Source organism: Doryrhamphus excisus, linkage group LG16 (assembly GCF_037039965.1).
Source record: "Doryrhamphus excisus strain RoL-2023G ecotype Guam linkage group LG16, RoL_Dexc_Guam_v1.1, whole genome shotgun sequence".
NCBI classification, from domain to species: domain Eukaryota; kingdom Metazoa; phylum Chordata; class Actinopteri; order Syngnathiformes; family Syngnathidae; genus Doryrhamphus; species Doryrhamphus excisus.
In genome coordinates, this window is record NC_136372.1 from 1,647,299 (window position 1) to 1,667,164 (window position 19,866).

Here is a 19,866-nt window from a genome sequence, read left to right on the forward strand (position 1 = left end):
GATCGATAGAATAGATGAATCAGTGTCACGGGCTAGTGCTCCCCCCACCCCCACCCCTTCGGCTGCTGGTTCATCCCAGGCGATCCAAGTTGGTCTATGTCATCCACGCTGCTTCAAGGACTCTCCATCATATATTAACCGGCGGTCACTTTGCTATTAATTCAGAGAAACTGTGGTGGTGCATTCAAGGACTGCTCGACAGTGTGAAATCTCAATGTTTCATGAAAAAAATTCATGTTTTTTTCTCCCCATAGTTTCTCCACAAAGCTGGAAGAACCTGACAAGATGATGACTGAAGATTCGGGGCCAACGAAGGACTCCATCGATCCAAAGAGGAGGCTTATTCACGTCTTTGGTAAGTCATCTTTCAACACGTTAAGGATCTTTGAGATGGTCAGAAGTCGGAACCTCCATAAAAGTCTTCCAAAACCATCCTCATGTTTACTCCTGTCTTGTAGCCGACGCTAATATGCAAGCTTTTCCTTTCCATGTGGGTTGCTGCCTCGCTTGACCCCGATGCAAGCGGACTTAATGCGGCCTTGATTATCAGAATCAGCATATTCTACGTATAAATGACTTCCCCAAAGTATAAACTGTCAATTTATGTATTGATTTGGCTTCTTCGGCTCAGTAGAAAGTTGACTGAAACCCTACTTGGGGGCGTCACAGGAGAAGAATATTATATTATGAGAATATTATTTTATTGGCATAAAAATGACACATGTGATCATACAGATCATTTTTTTTGGGGCCGGATCCTCAAACTGCGTCTTGCTTGGTAGCTTAGCTCCATCTGGAATTATTGCTAACTTTCACCTTTGGATTATAAATAAAATACTTATAATGATTGGATTAATCTGGATTAATCTAATCTAATATCACACCTCAGGAAGAGTCACACAGCGTTTATATAAAAGTATCGTATTAGTCCGCCATTTTATACTTGACTTTGTTCCCATACGGATTTTTGTGAAACGTACATAGATAGGTGGAATTGTTTGCAGTTTTTTCCAGATTCACCCCCCCCCCCCACCTCTACTTCCTCCACATAGATTATTTCTGCTGGTATTGAGGATGAAATGAAGTAGAATGCGTGACATTTGGTGATGTATCACGCCTGTCAGATTGCCATCAAAGGGTCTCGGAGGCGCCGTCTTGGCGGCATGAGGGGACATCGTAGTGCGGCGCTCGGCGGGCTGTGATTAATAAAGACCGCCCCTAATAACGCAGTTCATTAGCGGCAGGTTAGAGGAGCCAAGGCATCGCTACGCCGCGTCCGCTCGCTCTCCCAGTGGCTCCGTTGGCGCCTTGATTAGCGTCGCTGATGGCCTTTGTTTGGTCTCGTATCGTAGCGGCCGGGAGCGTGTGGCGCTTTGAACCGTCGGCTGCACAGAAGGATGCTCTTGTCTCCCATCAAAGCTTTTTGCACCTCACGGACGGGTGCAGGTGGGGGTTAACGGATGGGGGTTCAAAGGTTAATTGGCTCAGCAGAGGAAACGCTCAGGGACGCCACCCCTGGAGACCACGGCCGAGGGCTCGGGGTCACATACACGCTGCTGATGAAAGATGCCAATCATCTCCGCGGCCTTCCTCATCTTGGTACTTTTCCTCCTCTGCCTCCCCTGGTCCGATGCTAACAGAGGCTAAGCGTGTGTCGGAATAATTCCATCCCGGCTCTCGCCCGGCCCGGGATTCGGGGAGCTATTTGGGAGCGGAAACAGCACCCCATAAAGGGAGATGAGCTCCCCGGCCCGCAATTGGAGGCAAAAGCAACCATAATAAAAGGCCTTTTAAAACGCCTCACGTTCTTTCCACACCCCCCCCCCCACCCCACACACACATAATCATGAGGCCGTAACTCACACTGGGCGCCCTCCAGGGACCCGCACAGGCGGCGCATGCTAGTTTTCCGCTCACTTGCAAAAAGAGAGTATGTGTGTGTGGTTGCTTAGCCCCCATCTCACCCCCACCCACCCAATAATGTGAGGCCTCCGCATCAACTTATCGTAATCTCGTTTCACGTACCGTGATAAAGCGGGCGGCGCCGCGTTTTTGTCCTTTTCCTTTTCCAAGAAACGACAATGGTGCAGCATCATTGCGTTGCTCCACACGTAATCCAATCGGACACACTCTTCAATGGCTTTCAATGGCAGGCTGCCGGCCTGGAACACTGCCCTCTGGTGGCGTAAGGGAGACATGCACCCGGGCGGTGAAGGCGAGCAGAGGCTGCCATCTAGTGGCTGCTTCTGGCTCTGTAGTCAGTATTGAAAAGCATGTGTGTGGACATACTGTATACTCGATACTCAATACTGTATACTTGTAATATATATATATATATATATATATATATATATATATATATAATGCCTTAAGCCACACCCTTCCTCACTCTTCATCTAATATGCATTTAGTAGAAATTTAGTCGAAATTTTTTCTCATAAAATTGAGACTTTTTTTCTTGTGAGAATGCAACTTTTTTTTCTTCAAATATTTTGTCTTTATTGTCCAAAGATTACAGTTTTTTAACCATTCCTGCAGGTTTTTTTCAAAAATATACTAATTATTCCCATAATAGTTTGATTATTTAAGCCTTACTTTTTCCTTAATAAAATATTTTGTCTTTATTGTCGTAAGGTTACAGGTGTTTTTTTTTTGTTTTTTTACAATTTCTGCAGGTTTTTTTGAAAAATATATACCATTTATTTCCATAGTAGTTTGATTATTTAAGCCTTACTTTTTCCTTAAATTAATTTCCCTCAATTTACATATTTTTTCATTATTTTCTTTTGCACAATATTGTTTTCGTTTCTTTACTTCAAGTTAATGGTGGTAAAATGGGAAGGCACAGTAGAGACGTCATATTACGTTATATTTGTAAAATTACAGCTTGTTTTTGTTACATTAGGAATTTTTTCCACTGAATATTTTGACCGTATTCTTGGAAAATTGCTGCAGATTGTTCAATTTTTGCTGTTTTTAATAGTTATCTAAAATTATATATTTGCCATTTGCCAGTAACAAACATCTGCATAAGGTCCCAGGTACCCATACTTTAAATCCTGACGTGATTATCGGTGAACCGTCTGCCATGAGCCAGCTTAGGTGTACCTAATGAGGTGTTCATAGCTGCATGAGGATGCATGGTGCGATGGCAGCCACTAGAGGGTGCTGCAGCCAAGGGAAAGGAGCACAGCTAAGCTATGCCATGAATGTCACGTGCATCCATCCATTCAACTTGAGTCTGAGGAGGAGGAGGAGGAGTGGATTATTTCCAGACACACAGCCTGTTTTCATGCTAATGCTTTTTAGCTACACTTGTTATGACTGCAGGGGTGTGTGTGTGTGTGTGTGTGTGTGTGTGTGTGTAAGCACACGGCAATCCAATATACCTGCAGAACCCCGTCTTAATCAAGGCGCTGGCGAGATGTTGACTTCCAGTCTGCAGGCTGCAAAGATGGATGCTGTATTTTAGCATCTGTTTTGGATTCCCCCGACTTCTCCGCCGTTTTCCTTTTCCTCCTGCATCATCCCGTCTCGGCGCTTTTGGTGCTCAGTGTTTTTCCAGATAGCAGACCGTCACTGAGTCAGGGCTTGACGGGGGCCAAAGATCACTATCACATACAAAACCGCAGTTGTCGTCGTCACCGGAGAGCAAAGGAAGAGAAAACAGAAACCGACTGGAGGAGAAGTCGTCATTGGAACGTTTAAAGATCAAACACACGCAACCTTGGCTGCACACCAGGGATCTTCTAAAGCGACGCTCACCTCATGAACTTGAGACACGATAAACTAACAGTCGGATGAGCGCTGTGATGCTAAAGCGCTAACATCACTCTCATGTTCATAGCAACGTCATGCTAAGTTAACAGAGGAGGCGTTCAGGACAGGACAGCAGCCTGAGGCGTGGATCCGAGGTCGCCATGTTTGTTTGGGTTTAGGCCCCGGACACCTTGCAATGTTTGCCCTCCCCCTGACATTGGAAATAAACTATTCCCACAGCCCAGAGAGTCTCCTTCAGGGCTCCCTGCTGAGCTCTCCTCTGCTGTCAATCACACAATCACACACTTTCATCCAACCTTTGACCTCACGTACGCCTTTGGCGGGTCCTGGCGTAAACATTTGGTGGAGCCAAGCGTGACCGTGCGACACCTCCAGGGCTCCGGGGAAGTCGGTTCACCTTCGAGAACAATAACACCTTTACTTGCTTGTTGGGGGGGGGGGGTGACAAAGTAGCGTAAGTCTAAGGTTATCATCACTATTTATTTTATTCATTGGGGTTGGTGTTCCTTGGTTAGCATGTTGACACGAGAACATCTCAACAAGGTGGTGGGTGGGGGGGGGGGGTCGATGCAAGGTTTCTTCATTTGATCCGACTTGATGGAAATTTGTTTATCATGGTCGGGTGAGGAACCAATTAACTGTGATAAACGAAGGAATTCTGTATACTTTTATTTTGAAAAATTGAAATTAAATCTTACCATAATAATACATATTTCAAGACAAATCAGAAATGTATGATCACAAAAATAGCAACAAATTCCCCCTTAGATTGCACTTTTTTGCTAATTTTTCCAATTTTGCATTTGATTAAATTAAATAAAAAATAAACATAAATAAAATTAAAAAAATAAAAAATAATTTAAAAAAATATTTAAAAAATGCAAATTATATCAAAAAGGCAGGAGGTGAACAAATGTAACAGTTACTGATTGTAAAAGTGCCAGGGTGTACTCCGCCTGAGGCCCAAAGTCAGCTGGGATAGGCTCCAGCATACCCGCCCCCCTGGTGGGGATAAGATGGATGGGAATTCATCCAGTGATGTTGGGATATTTCCTCAGGATAATTCCGTCTGCGTTAGGACCCAGGAAGCGACAGCACCATCTTTGTGGTCTCCTCCAGATAAGATCATCTACCAAAGCATCTTCTTGGGTCGGGGTGCAGGTTACACCATCAAAGTGGAACCGCCATCAGAACCACCGGGTGGGTCAGCTGCCAGGATGGTGTCCGACTTCAAGGGGAGGTTTGGTGTGTTAGTGGGGGTGGGTGGGGGGGGGCATCATCCGCCATTGTTATGACGAGAGCGGCCGGCCTCAGGGGCTCAAAGGACAACGCCGCCTTTGAAGAGGGCGGGTTCCCGACTCGGGCCAATGGCGGAACCCCACCCGATGTCCACACTTCACATATGGACACCCCAGGAGGAACCACCCCTGGGAGCGCAACCTGATACACCCCCCCCCCTTGTAGCAGCCTGTCAGGCCCCCTGATGGAGACTTCCCATTGGTCCACACTGGACTGGAAGTCGGCGTGACCCCTCAGAGCCCCCCCACCCCACTCTCCCACCCCCACCCCCAAGGCTGGGATACGTCTCCTTTAAAACAGTGACAATTGGATTAGTGTCTTTCCAGCCCAGACTGCTTGGAAAGTAGATGCAGCGGGGTGGGGGCAGGCGATGGGGGGCCCCTGTACATCCTTATGTGTCTTCTTTAGCCCCCCCCAGACAAGTTTTGAAAACACCTTTTGCTTTATGACGTTCATTTCAAAGCACTCAAGGATGAGTCATGCTAGCTTCCTTTGCTGTCTTTACTGTTTATTTGTTAGCTTTAATCACACACACACACACACACACACACACACACACACCTCGGCGACAAGGTGTTTTATGGCATCTTCATCGTCTTCTTCTGTCTGAACTTTTACTTTTTGTCCTTCTTTCCTTTTCCTTGCTGTCCCTCCATGGCCCCCGGGCCTCCATTTAAAACCTATGGAGCCACCATGCTTGCTTTTGCTTACAGGAGTGGATCTACATGCGCTTCTAAGTACCCTGCAAGTGTGTGTGTGCGTGTGTGTGTGTGTGTGTGTGTGTGTGTGTGTGTGCGTGCGTGTGCGTGTGCGTGTGCGTCAGCATGCGGGGTTGCAGGTCGCAAATAGCACACAATGCCATCAGACAGAGCCAAGAGCCAAGTCCGCTTTAATGGCCGCCATAATTAAAAAAGCTTTTAGAGGAGGGTGTGCCACCAAAGGCGGGGTGGGGGGTGGTAGGATGACTGCCATCTCCAGCGTAAGGGACCCTGCCAAAATAATTCAAGGCGTGCGGGGGTAGGGGGGGTGAAAGGCAATAAATGTAATGTATTTTTACATTACTTTTATCCTCCTACTTTGGGAAAGTTGTTAAAAATACACTTCTGAAGGCGCACCAGCATCAGGGGGGGAAGGGGGGTCACAAGAAATTATGTGAAGTAGTGATGGGAATTTGGATTCGGTTCCTTTGGCTCAGCTCCCAAACAGTTCCTCCAATTATTTGTTATTTCTTACCAAAATAATGTAAACATATACTGTACTTATGTTTGTATCGCTTTGTTTACAGCCTAATCTGGTCGAGGCTGTAATCTCGTGGATCATCTAGCACCTAGCAACGACAGTCACGGATTTGAACCATCACTACGGTAAGTACACAGTGAACACAGTACGGTAAAACCTCGTTTATTGTGCTTAATTAGTCCCTGACCGTGATAAGTGAAAAAATCTTTATTAAATCATTAGAGCTCTCTCCTTCTGAAATAGCACCCCTATAGTCACGTTCACACTCCTGTTACCCAATATAGTAGTAGACATAAGATAAAATAAGACAGCTGAGTGTGTGTGTGTGTGTGTGTGTATGGGGGGGGTGCAGACTCATATATATCTTATGATAAAGCAATTACTGTAACATAATTGAAGTGTACCATTCCTAGTTGAGACTCGTGTCACACTTCTTATTACACTTAATCATGTTGAAATGTGGCTTCAAAGAGTGCCTGCATAGTCAGCAGGGTTTTATGATGGCCACAGTTTGACCCTGGAACTGAATATTTTCACTTCTGTTATTCACTATTAGGGGGGTGGTGGTGGGGGGGTGGGGGTGTTTGTAAATGATTAGAATTGAAAATGTTTGCGCATGATAGTAGTGTAAACGTTCCCCTGCTGGTGGTGGGGATAAAGGATTGTGATATGATGGCAACATGGGGTTTTATTTCAAATACATAACTCGGCCATGTTGACGCTTTTCCAGTTTAAATAAGAACCAGACACGTGAAATAACTTTGTTGCCATTTGTCTGTTGTTACCCCCCCCCCCCCTCGCCCCCCCCCCACATATCCCACACAAAAAGCTGCAATGAAAACATAAAGTATCATGTGTTGTGATGTTGTGCTCTACTGTGCGTTCCCATAAGAAAAGCCAAAGGGGGGGGGGGATTGGGGGTGGGGATGGGGGGGTGCTAGCTTGTCAGGAAATGGATGCTGTGTGCAAGTGCTTCAAGCTGCGTGTCTTCTGCTAATCCGGTATAAGAGAAGTCACCTGGAGGTCCCCGCCGTCTAAAGATGGATTCCTCCATCCTCATTTGCATGGACCGTATATATATATAAATATATAAATATAAATATGGAATATATTTATTCCACGCCGATGGGCCGTCCCGGATGCAACCACCTCGCGGGATAAGCTCCCTGATGCAAAGCAGCGTGGAAACAATTAGACTCGACTAACGGGGCCCCCGATGATACCGGAGTAATCTAAACATGCCGGTGAGCGTAAATATGGCAAAGAGCCGCGGGATGCGATGCTAATAAATCAGCGGTTAGCATGCGTCGGCAGGAGACGTCACACCAAGTCCTGTCATTACTCCAGCCTGCATGAGTCCTTCCACTCTGGCTTTTGTTTCCTGCTGCTGCTCTTTTTTGTTGTAATTGTCATTCAGCCGCCATGATGTCGTATTTTTACACGTTTCAAGCGAGCATCCACGATGCGCTCCGAGCGCCGCTTCATGCAAAGCAGGTGTGTGTGGGGTGGGGTGGGGTGAGGTGGGGTGGGGCGGGTAAGTGCATCCATCTCCACGTGTAGGCGCGCATGAGGTGTGTGGGATCATGTCAGCGTAAGCCTTGAAGCCACGCTAATCATTAGCAGGGCGCTAAAACGCTCCCAGGCTGTGAAAACATTGGAGAACACTTTTCATTTCCTACGCCTTCAACTGGAGCTGCAGCATCCTGGTCCCAAACCCCCCCATCCATGAGAGTCCACGATCCCACACACTCACAGGACTCCATAGCTGTGTTAGCGTGACCTCAGGGGTCACAGGCCAGGTCCGACCCCTGAGAGAACACCTAGCAGGCCCAGCAGAACCTCCAACCTCTACCACACAGAGGTTGACCTTCAGGTTGGTGTTAAAGAAAGGTCAAGGTCAAATGTACAGCAAGTTTGTCTCCACCTGGAATCTGACTCTCGTAGCCTCGTAACGTAAACGTAACGTAAACACGCTAAACAGCTCGTGTGAGGAAGTGCAGATGTAGAAGAAGACGCACACAAGATGGCGTCAAACTTGGTTTCAGTTAAGGTTGCCAGGTGGTCTTTGGGTGTGATATAACCCGTTTATGAGGGGCAACATATAGCGCCAAGTCCATGTACGTATTTGTAGTAGTACTGTAGTTATTGATGAAGTATCCAACCATTGTTGTCATCGGGATTCCGAGACTCCGTGTATTCGCTTGTGGATGACCATCGGAGACCGTCGAGTGGGTACGTATTGTAGCTTGAAAGCTCCCCACAGTTGATTGTTCCGCACCGTCGGATCTTTTTCGGAATTGTCACACAATTGCAATGATTCCAATCGTGGCCATTGACTTCCTTCCTGCGGGCCGCCATGCTGCTTTAGTGCTGACTTCCTGCTGGGAATGATTGTGCCGGAATGGCTTTTAATGCTTTCATTGACGCCGCAGCGCTTAAAGCCCAATGGAGCTAAGTGGACCCCCTGCTGGTGGAAGTGTGGAAGTGTTACAGGTCTCCAGGTCCAGGTCCAGGTCCAGGGGGAGGGTTCTCATGTTCAGGAGGAAAACAGACAAGCGCAGAATTGAGCAAGCAATGACAGTCTTAGGGTTACAAGGGAGATATTTATTTGACGTGGACGTGGTTCTGCCGAAACCTAATAGCACTTCAGGGTGTTTATTTACTCTGGGGGTCAGGAGGGGGGTGGATTGGGGGGGGGGGGGGGGGCGCCTGTGAACATGTCAAAAAAGGAGCACAGAAGCAGAGAGAAAATGAGACAAATGACACTTTCCAAAGTGTGAGGACTTTGGAGTTTGGATGGTGTTTGGAGTTTGCGGGAAAGGTGGCGCCGAGGACGCGTCCTCCAGCTGCCTCCTGGACCTCAACGTGACGCCGGCATCGGACCAGCACGCGGGCCAGCACGCGGGCCAGCACGCGGGCCAGCACGCGGGCCAGCACGCGGACCAGCACGCGGGCCAGCACGCGGGCCAACTCTGAGTCATTCTTGATCCAATCGGTGATCTCTGAGCTAACAAACAATTCCTACGACACGCTCCCAAATCTTGACTCATGTTCTTCCCGGTTCGCCTCCAGTAGATTTAATGACCACGTCGCCCACTCCAGTGTTTGTGGGGGGGCTGGGGGGCAGCAGTGGCCTTTGATTGTGGTGTAACTGCAGGGCTGTGGTGCCAATGATTAAAAGGCCCGAGCAGGTGACGCATGGAGGAGCCATGACTTGATGACGGATTGACGCTCGTGGTCGGCCACTTTTGAATCGCTGATTGCCTTCACGTCACACGCCAACAGGAAGTGACGCCGGCATCGTGAATCTTTTCTTAGGGTAGCTGTCTTCCTGGCTTAGCTTAGTTTGGCATTGCTTTTGCAACCACACATCACCAGTAGGGTCAAACGAGCTCGTTTGGTTGGTCAGGTTTGCTTCATATGGACAAAAAGAAGATGGCTGCCAATGTCGGCCTCCCTCTAGTGGACATAGGCGGCATTGCTGTACACCCGGCAGTCATAACCAATGAAATGTGTTATGAGAAAAGGTTGTTATTTTAAACTCATATTGATACTTATATATTATATATTTCATAGCTTTGGGTGTTAAGTTGCTGTGTGATGAGTGAGTCAGACCGACCTGCAATTTTTCATAGTTTGATTAGCTCATCATGAGTTGACTTTTGCCAAAGAAAGAGATACGGTTTCCTCAGCAGCAGCACAATATTTCAACAATTAAGAGTTACTGCTTTTTTAATAAGAATATCAATTAGCGTCGGATGTGCTGTAATATGACATTCTTACATAATCATAAACAAATATGAGCGGAGGCAAGATAGAAGCAGTTGTCATGGCGTCGCCGATCTCTCTACTTTAGAATATGCATCCCCCCACCTCTTCATCATCATCATCATCATGAAGCGTTTCCAGTCTGGTCACGCCCTCCGCCGCCATGATGGATCCTGGCTTTGATTGTGATCAAACGTGTCGTGTTCCCGCGGCGCCGGGATGGTTGGGATGGCTGAGTATCATCATCACCACATGTGATGAAGCAAATGATGCAGGAAGGTGGAGTTTGGGGGGGGGGGGGGCTGATTACTCTATCGGTGTATCTCAGCTCGCTTGTTGTCGTTTATTTTCACACCCGTTTACGCCGTCTACACTTTCACTCTCCTGTTTGCTTTTCCATCACTCCGGCTAAATGACCTTGACCGGGGGGGGCGGGGATGTGGGCGTGTGTGCCCGGGTGGCCTCGGCGAGGCGAGGCGAAGGGCGGGCTGTTGACGAGGTTTGTTTATGAAAGCGACTCTCGCTGTGATGGCCCACAGCAGCTGCAATTTGTCGCGCTAATGCCGTTAATTCGGCTCCTGGACATCGTCCTCGCCGTGACGCCTCGCAGGCTCCTGGCAGACGCGGGAGGAAATCATTTTTATTCATCAAGCAGAGCAGCGAGTGTTGAAAGTGCCGATACGTCTTCACGGATTGCAAAGAAATGCAGCAAGAAAGCAGCCACTTTGCATTAAAACCTTTCACTTTCTCGCTTACATTAGCGGGCAGGCGGCCAAAACCTCCAAAAATCATAATTTTGCATAGTTTTATATTCATAATTGGCTTGTTTTGTTGTTTGTGGAACATCTGACATTGTTTTGGTGGTGAACATCTGTGAGTGCGGTAGGTATCAGCATCGTGGAGTCTATTGTTGAAAGCGCCACATGCCACCATTGTGGTGTAAAGATCTTACCATGCAAAGCATCCAGAACCAGAATAGTTTGTGGACCGAGAGCGCCGTGGAGAACAAGATGTTTCCACTTTGCCCAGCTGTCTCCACTCTCCTGGCTCCACAGGCAGGAAGTTGTTGAAGGTAGTAGCATGCGTCTGCATGCTGATCGCCTCGCTCCCTAACTTTCCCTCTTGCGTTGTTTACTCTTGGATAATCATGATTGGCTGCTCCCATTACAGGGTTTCCTACATTGCTAGCCAAGCCGACCTCCATCCTTTAGGTACCTGAAGTATACTCCAACAGGAGGGTACCAAAACGTGGTGCAATGTCACCCAGACTTGCTATGATTATATGCTATTTTCTCCAAAACAAGTCCTCCATATACTTATCACCTGATTCAAATATCTGCTTGCTAAGTACAATAGTATTCCGTGTATTAATAAGGTATCGTTATTATCCTAGCATCAAACCACTACAAGCTAGGGACTTCTGTATATTTTAGCTTCCAGGGGAGTGGCTGCTGGAGTGCCCAGCATGCCTTGCGGGCACTTAAGTCACAAACTTTTGTAGAATGTGTGCTGCTTATGTTTTGCTCTGCATGGTGAGTAAGACTGTTGTGTTCAATGACAATGCGTAAAACATAAAGCCAAACCCTTAGCTAACGTTACCTAATGTTGCGGCTGACCTAATGTTGCGATGCGTGGGGCGAGCCGGTGCGGCGCAGGCGAAGGAAAGGTCAAGCAAAAGTCAAACTCCTCGTTATTTCCAGATTGAAGCTTTGTTGTTATTGCGGTGCGATGATGCTAACGTTATTGAAGTGTTTCCATTGTAGCCACATTCAGCCTTTCAGTCTTTCTTTTCCTTAAACACATCCCTGGGTCGTCGTGATTCGATATTTCGATTGCCCATGCGACCGCCGCTTGTGGTCCACGGGCTGATTTACATCCACTTCCTGTTTCTCTGTCTTGCAAACACTTGGAACAAAAGGACGTGTTCTGCTTTCTTTCAACAGCAGTGCTTTCGGTCCTTTTGTCCGAGCGGTGACTCATCTCATTTTTGTGAGGTGGTTGCATCTCTTTTACACACACACACACACACACACACACACACACACACACACACACACACTGTGGTTGTGGAGGACTGACAGGCTGACAATCAGTTGAGATCCGTCCAAGTCGGCAAGCTTTTGTGATTCTTGGTTGGAGACATGTCTAATGATGATGAATATAATTGGTCTACCGCATTACAGACTCCCCCTTGACCTTCCCAAACGCGAGATTTTTCTCATGAAGTGAAGCTTAGCGCTCGGTGTTGTTGGTTGCCATGGCGACTTCCTTAGACAAACAACAAAAAAAAAGTGCGCGATAGCCGAGCCTCCTCTGTTGACTTTGGCAATCACCATGTCGCGCTCATAATGTGGCCGCGTTTGACCTGTGACCCCCTCGCGTTCTGACAACACCCAACCCCTCACCCTCACCCCCACCGTCGCCCCCACCCTCACCCGTCCATGGCAGGTTGTTTTCCAGTTTCCTGTGAGAAATGTCGATGGAAGCGCGTGATAAAGCACATGTGTGTCTCATTAAAAGCGCTTCACCTCCATGTTATTTTATTTCCTTTCGATGCTGATTCAGTAGTGTCCAAAGCCCGGCTTGGGGGCCATTTGCTGCACTCAACTCGTTTTTGTTGGCCTGCGGCATTTAAAAACATTAATTAATTCAGAAGTTGCAAGGAAAGTCGTTAAAGTCGAGAATATAATAAAGTTTAAAATATAAAAAAATCAATAATAATTGTCTTTAACTTTAGCCAGGAGTCATTTTGTTTACATTCTGGAATACAAAAAGCTAATACCTCAACAACAAAGACTATAAAAATGTATTATTGGCTTGGTCGGCAAAGTCAATACAAAAGGACCAGCCCAAAATGCTCTATGCTCACAAAGTCATGACAAAAGAAATGCTGCAAACCTTTGACAGACGGTTTGAATTGCCTGAGAAAATGTCAAAAACGCCAATTCCGTCATTTTACAGCGTGAAACAAAGGAATATTAGCATTATGATATACTGCATTTTCATAGCATTAGTAGCCCCCCCACTGTGTTTCACTGCTCACATGCCGTGGTTTTATTTTTATAGCTGAAAAAAAACGAACATCCATGTCTAGTGCTAATTAGAGCGCAGCGCTAATCAAGTACAAAACCCGAGGTAAAGCGAGTAGCTAAAACTCCACGGGTGGTCCGCCATCTTATCTGTAAATCTCACCGAGCATCTGGGCGGCGTCGCGTTGCCACCGCAACCTTCTCAACGTTATTTGAAGGAACACGGCGTTGGCTTGAGGCGCTCATCCCTGATCCCAGAGGCGCCCACGTTCAAGACCCGGGCATGTCCTACGTATTTCTCATTTCTCTTCTTCATGACGGCGGTGTCGGGAGATGAAAGTCAGATCAGCAAACGCATGGGAGATGTTTTATGGGCATCTGCTGGGCATGTTGGAAAGAAAGTAAATAAGTACTTTATCATTCTGTGTACTTCTGTATCAGCAGGCTTGTAGCTTTGAATATTGGACTTCAAAACTTATACTCCCTTTTTTAGGTGTCCTCATTTTCAAGTACTTTTAGTGGTATTTACACACCCAAAAATGCACATTATGTCAAACCACACCTCAAAAAACACTCTTTTTAAAGACATTCTATCTCACTCTGTCACATGACTCTGTGGCGTTCTTCTGTGGTTTCACTCCCACAGGGGACCGAGCGGTCATGTGATTTCCCGGCCTGCGTGGGCGCTCATGCTTGTTAACTAAGATATTTTTCACCCCCCCCCCAAAACGCCGCTCCTGGCCTCCATGGCTGCCGGGGTGGGGGCGTGGCGTGGTAATTACCGGCGCCGCATCTCTCTCGTTAAGACTGCGGCGTTGGCCGTAAAGATCTGACGGCTCCTGCTCACACCTGCGTGAGCCGAGTCCATCGGTCAGCCGTTAGTCGTCGTCCTCATCAAAGATGAGGCTCCATCCGACACGTTGTTTCATTTTTCACGTTCTGAGCGTCCAATCAGTCAATCCGGGCTTTGCCGCCGCCGCCGACGCCTTGTTCCGCCCGTCAGGCTCACTTCATCCTTCATTTTCATAATCACAACTCCATAAGCGTCATGGCCGCCAGACTGCATCAATGAGGATCAATAAGGCGTTTTAGCCCAACATGATTCAACAAAAGCTTGTTAAAGCTCATTCCAGGCAGCCGCCCCTGAGGGAAGGTGCGTGGGGAGGGAGGGAACGGGGGGGGGGCGGACGTGCTTTTACCGCCCGATGTCGAGGAAACTAACATCATTATGATCAGAATAGGGCCGCCATTGACCCCCGTGCACGAGCCCATCACTTTTAAAAGAGGTAGGGCTGCTCTGGGGATGACCCCCGTCCCACTCCATGATGGATGGGGTGTGTCTGAGCGCTCCCAGCCCCCAAATGGCTCCAAACGAGGCCTGGGCGTCGAGCTGCGTTATTAACTTAGCCAGGAAAGAAGGCAGCGTAAATATGCTGGATGTGGACGCACTGGAGAAATAAAGTGTGTGTGTGTGTGTGTGTGTGTGGGTGGGGGGTCGGGGAGGGGGGTTGAATTGAATTTGTAACTAAAGCCAAGGTGCTGCCATCGATTGAGGTCCAACCTGCAGCTGTGCTAAATATGAAAGGACCATCGTTAGCATCCTGCTGTTCTTCCCTCTTAAAGGTACACATCAACATTTAAAGGGCCGCTGCATCATTTAGCATTTTTCATAAAATATTTTCTATGTTGTTTGAGTTTTGAAAGCAAACAATAACTTGTAATAATGACTTATAGTTCATGGCGAACTCAGTTCAGCCTCTGACATCATCAGAGTAATATCAATACACTAAACAAGATGGCGGGTGTGTGTGTCGCTTTAATGCTAATGAGCTATTGTGTACTTCATCCATGACCTACGAGAGGCCATTTATTGTATACGATGACGTAAGACCAAGGAGTGGGGGATGGGGGGACGCCAACATTGGCAATACCAGCACCGCTATCTGATGCTAAAGTGCTAACGTTACATTTAGCAGAAACTGCTAGATTAGAAACACAAAATGGAACTTTAAGATGTGTAGCGAAGCCTTTTTTGTTTTCCAATACTACCTGGGTGTTTGGACGGGACAGAACATGTTGAAGATACAGACATCAAGTGGCTTCCAAAGTATTTAATGGACGATGTCATGCTATCGCTAGCCCACTCCTCGCCATTCCCAGGACGGATAAGTTGAGAACAGAGACGATTGTTGCTGGCTTTTATTTATTTTTATGTGAAAGACGATCCGACCGCTTTGGATAATCGACTCCTTTTGCCTCCCCCGTCATCACATCTCTTTTGTGCCGGCCACTCGACATGTGTTCCACTCGGGAACGCCGTACCTCTCTGGACTCTTTATGGCTTCCATGTGCTCCGTGGAACCCCCACCCACCACATAGGGAGGGAACCGAACAACCCCAACGAAAAAGGCCTGCTGCACGTCCCACCCGTGGTCGTTTCACACAGGGAATATCACCAGGAATTCTCCATGGCAGGGTGGCCAGGATGCATCGCCTGCATGGTTGCCATGGTTGCCATGGTGCACTGCCGACCGACCGCAACTCGCATTTAGGATGAGTGGAAGGAATGGAGAGTTGAGGGAGGAGATCACTTTAGGGATTAATCTTTGATTTACAGTCAGGAAGTGAGGACCTAAAAAGGGGGCGGGGGGGTGCTTTGTTCCTGCCCCGGTCATGTGATTTACAGCCCGGCTGATCCGACGCAATCGCAACCTGGGAAAGACGTTTTCAGCCCCATCGCACGCTGTCAAGCGCCGCTGCCGTGATTTAGGCCGCACCGCCGCCGTGAAGGGAGGTAGAGGTGCCACCCCGACCCGGTCCGCCTGATATGGTTCAGTGCTGGGGGGGGGGGACCAGGATGGAGGTTTATTTTTACTGGAAGGACAGGTGCTGCCGATCCAAAGTGAAGGCTGTCGGAAAATAAACATGTACTTTGTCGCACACGTACTCCATCAGGGCCAGGAACGCCATTAAAGCCAATTAAAATTCCAGCAGCCCCCCCCCCCCTCTCGGCATTGACCCCACTCTAAACAGACAGTCGGATGAAAGCTGGGGGCCGCTAACGAGCTGAACAAATGAAATGGATTGCTCATTATTATATTGTAGTAGTTTTCTGTTAGCCTCCATACGAGGATTTAGACTTACTCCAAGGGTGGAGGGTCTCCAAACTATGGCTGTTTGTGGTCCGTGGTACATTATAAAGTATTGCTAGGTTAGCTAGTAAGATTTACTGAGTGGGACACAAATGTTGGCGCCGCTAGCACTGCTATGTGATGTGGAAGTGCTAACATTATACTCATTTTAACATGTTAGCTTAGCATAGACGTGGAAGAAAACTACAATGGTTGCAATTACAGCTCCATCTTCCCGAAGGTAAACAAACAAGTGAGGTAGATCTACGGACACTTTTGGTAGAACTTCATAAAGACTCGGGTTGCTTCTTCATGCTACACATGAAACCAGAATCATCTGTCAGTTGAAGAGCCGTGTTTGATCCCGATCCGGCTTCATTTTGTTGTCCCTTTTGGTTCTGATGTGCGGATTGGACCAGAACCCCCTGCAGGCCTGGCCTGTTGTCATGCGCGATTACAGCTAGCATCAACAAAAGTGTATTATTAGCCGCATCATCGCCATCGCCGGGAGGAACTCTCCGCAGGCCAGCAGCACCTGCTCGCTAATGACGGGTCAGACCCGGGTCGGATCCCAGCATCCCGACGTTCCGCTTGTCACTGGTTTAACCGCACCCTCGGAAGCAGAGGAGAGGAGTACACTGCTGCGGTCTGCCCAGGAAGTCCTTAAAGCAATTAGACCCCCCCCCCCAAGAAAGAAGTCACCTCCCAAGAAGAAAAGCAAAGTTGTCTTCCTTGGATTAAAACACTTGAATTGAATGAAGCGTGCCAGGGAGGCTCCCTAATGGCCGCCGCGCTTTTTTTATTCATAATATTCTATTAACCCCCCCGTCCCCTCGCCCCCCGTCCCCCCCACCACCCATCCATGTCCGCCCCTGCGCCTCTCCAAACCTCTGACTCATCTACTGCAGGCAGAAGTGGAGGAGGGGGGGGCAGCACCCAAGGGTGTTGGAGGGCGCGCACGACTCCGACCCCGAGCAGAGCGAGTCACGACGCCTTCATCATCATCATCATCATCATCATCATCACGCCTGCACCCTGCCGCTGTCCATCACCCAAGACAAATGAGGCGTCTTTGTGTCTCCGGATTGGGGGGGGGGGGCATGTCCCTTCATCCATCCACCCACCCACCATGGAGAAAATGGCAGAAAGTACCTTCTTCTTCCAGCGTAATTGACTCTTATCTCCTCCAAGAACAAAATGGCAGCCCATCCTTCCTCATAGCAGCTCTGAACCAATCACAGCAGAGGACAAATGGACGTCTCCTGGTCCCGCTCGTCTCATCCTGCGGGACATCTTGACCATCCCACTGGTCCCCACAGCCGGGGACGGATCAAAGGTTTATTGGGTGCCACTTTTACGGACATCGTGTTTGGTCTTTATTGGAATTAGTGGAGGTTAAAGGTCACATCAGCACCCGTCCTTCACTTTTTTCACACGTCTTTTCTTCTATATGGGGTAATAGGAATATGATGGTGACTGTAGGGGTGTTATTTCATGCCTAGACGTCTCTAATGTTGGTGTGTTCAGCAGTTAGTAACAGGTGTGTCTTGTCTTATTTTGTCTTATATCTCCTATACTGCATAATTGGAGTGTGAAGGTGACTATAGGGGTGTTATTTTATGTCTAGAGGTCTCTAATGTTGGTGTGTTCAGAAGTTAGTAACAGGTGTGTCTTGTGTCTTATTTTGTCTTATATCTGCTATACTGGGTAATTGGAGTGTGAAGGTGACTATAGGGGTGTTATTTTATGTCTAGAGGTCTCTAATGTTGGTGTGTTCAGAAGTTAGTAACAGGTGTGTCTTGTCTTATTTTGTCTTATATATCCTATACTGCATAATTGGAGTGTGAAGGTGACTATAGGGGTGTTATTTTATGTCTAGAGGTCTCTAATGTTGGTGTGTTCAGAAGTTAGTAACAGGTGTGTCTTGGGTCTTATTTTGTCTTATATCTGCTATACTGGATAATCGGAGTGTGAAGGTGACTATAGGGGTGTTATTTCATGTCTAGAGGCCTCTAATGTTGGTGTGTTCAGAAGGTGGTAACAGGTGTGTCTTATTTTGTCTTATATCTGCTATACTGGGCAATAGGAGTGTGCCAGTGACTATAGGGGTGTTATTTCATGTCTAGAGGTCTCTAATGTTGGTGTATTCAGAAGGTGGTAACAGGTGTGCCTTGTGTCTTATTTAGTCTTATATTTGCTACACTGGATAATCAGAGTGTGAAGGTGACTATAGGGGTGTTATTTCATGCCCAGAGGTCTCTAATGTTGGTGTATTCAGAAGGTGGTAACAGGTGTCTTGTCTTATTTTGTCTTATATCTGCTATACTGGGTAATCGGAGTGTGAAGGTGACTATAGGGGTGTTAGTTCATGTCTAGAGGTCTCCAATGTTGATGTGTTCAGACGTTAGTAACATGTGTGTCTTGTGTCTTATTGAAATGATCTCGGAGTAAACTTCTAGTATCATTAGAGTGTCATTGCGGGGCCGAGTTCCCTAGTTTAGTCACCCCAGTGTGTTGTATAACCAAGTTTACTTGTGATCGAAGTAATAAATATGAGGACTGTCTTTCATGAATAAAATGATATTTATGTTTGCTGGCTAGCTTAGCTTACCAGACAGCTGCACTGGCCAGAGTACATTTATTGTTTGTGATCCATCCAGCCATCCCCCGTGGATGTCCGAGCACTCCTTCCACTTGAATGTTCTACAGAGTATTGGTGTTCTGGAGAAGGCTTTTAAGTGGATTTCATATAGACGTTATATGATGGCTGAGAGGAAGGTGTTTCCTCTAATGGCTTCTATCAACCTACTACCGTTCATACAATAATGACCCTACACACACACACACACACACACACACGGCGTCCATGATGTTGTGCAGGTGGATTCCATTGCATTTATCGAGTGAAAACGTATCCAATGGGAAATGGGAATGGGAAAGCATCGAGGGACATTTTATGTTTTTAAAAAACATCTCCAAAATTGGGATGAGAGCACACACTCCACTTTTTGTGTTTGAGTGATCCTCAGATCTTTGAGAAGATGAATGCAAGTCCTCCTCCTCCTCCATTGTCCTTGAGTAGATAATAGCGTCCAGTACGTCCGCGATATAAAGACATCCAATTACTCCCACTATACAATAAGTAGCATCTTTATGAGTTATGTAATATAACACAATCATTGCATTGAGCAGCTCTGAGTTGAGATGTTCAGGTGTAACCATCTTCTCTATTCAGTCGCATTTAAGCGTTAACTGCACTGATTTTTACACAACGGGATGGCAGTTTTCCTTAATCCGTTCCAAAAGGTCAAATGTCAACCCAATTATTTAGTTTGGTGTTGAAAGTGGAAGCTGTAATCCAGTCCAACGTTGTTAGTCGCGAAGAGAATGCAGCGTCAGCATCTCCGTCAACATACGAATGAGCCGAGGATCATCCACGGACCGCCGTCACATTCACTTCATGTTTGACATTCCATGCGGGAATGAAAAGCAAATGTTCATCCCGGCCACTGTCACTGTAAAGACTGCACTAGCGCTGAACTTGTGAACGCTGGAAGTCCTGGATGAAGATCAAACGTCATTCCTTTCCGGGGGGGTTGGGAGACGGGGGCGATCTGCTC

At 47.3% G+C, this 19,866-nt stretch overlaps 1 protein-coding gene across 2 annotated transcripts in view; it reads left to right on the forward strand.

The window, feature by feature from the left end:
* The window catches only part of LOC131103740 (uncharacterized), a 130,826-nt gene that overhangs the window by 57,857 nt on the left and 53,103 nt on the right, over window positions 1–19,866 (forward strand). For both annotated transcript variants that reach the window (XM_078797109.1, XM_078797110.1), the window contains 2 exons: window positions 255–355; window positions 6,365–6,443. The gene's annotated coding sequence lies outside the window, so the exon portion shown is untranslated. The remainder of the gene's footprint in view (window positions 1–254; window positions 356–6,364; window positions 6,444–19,866) is intronic.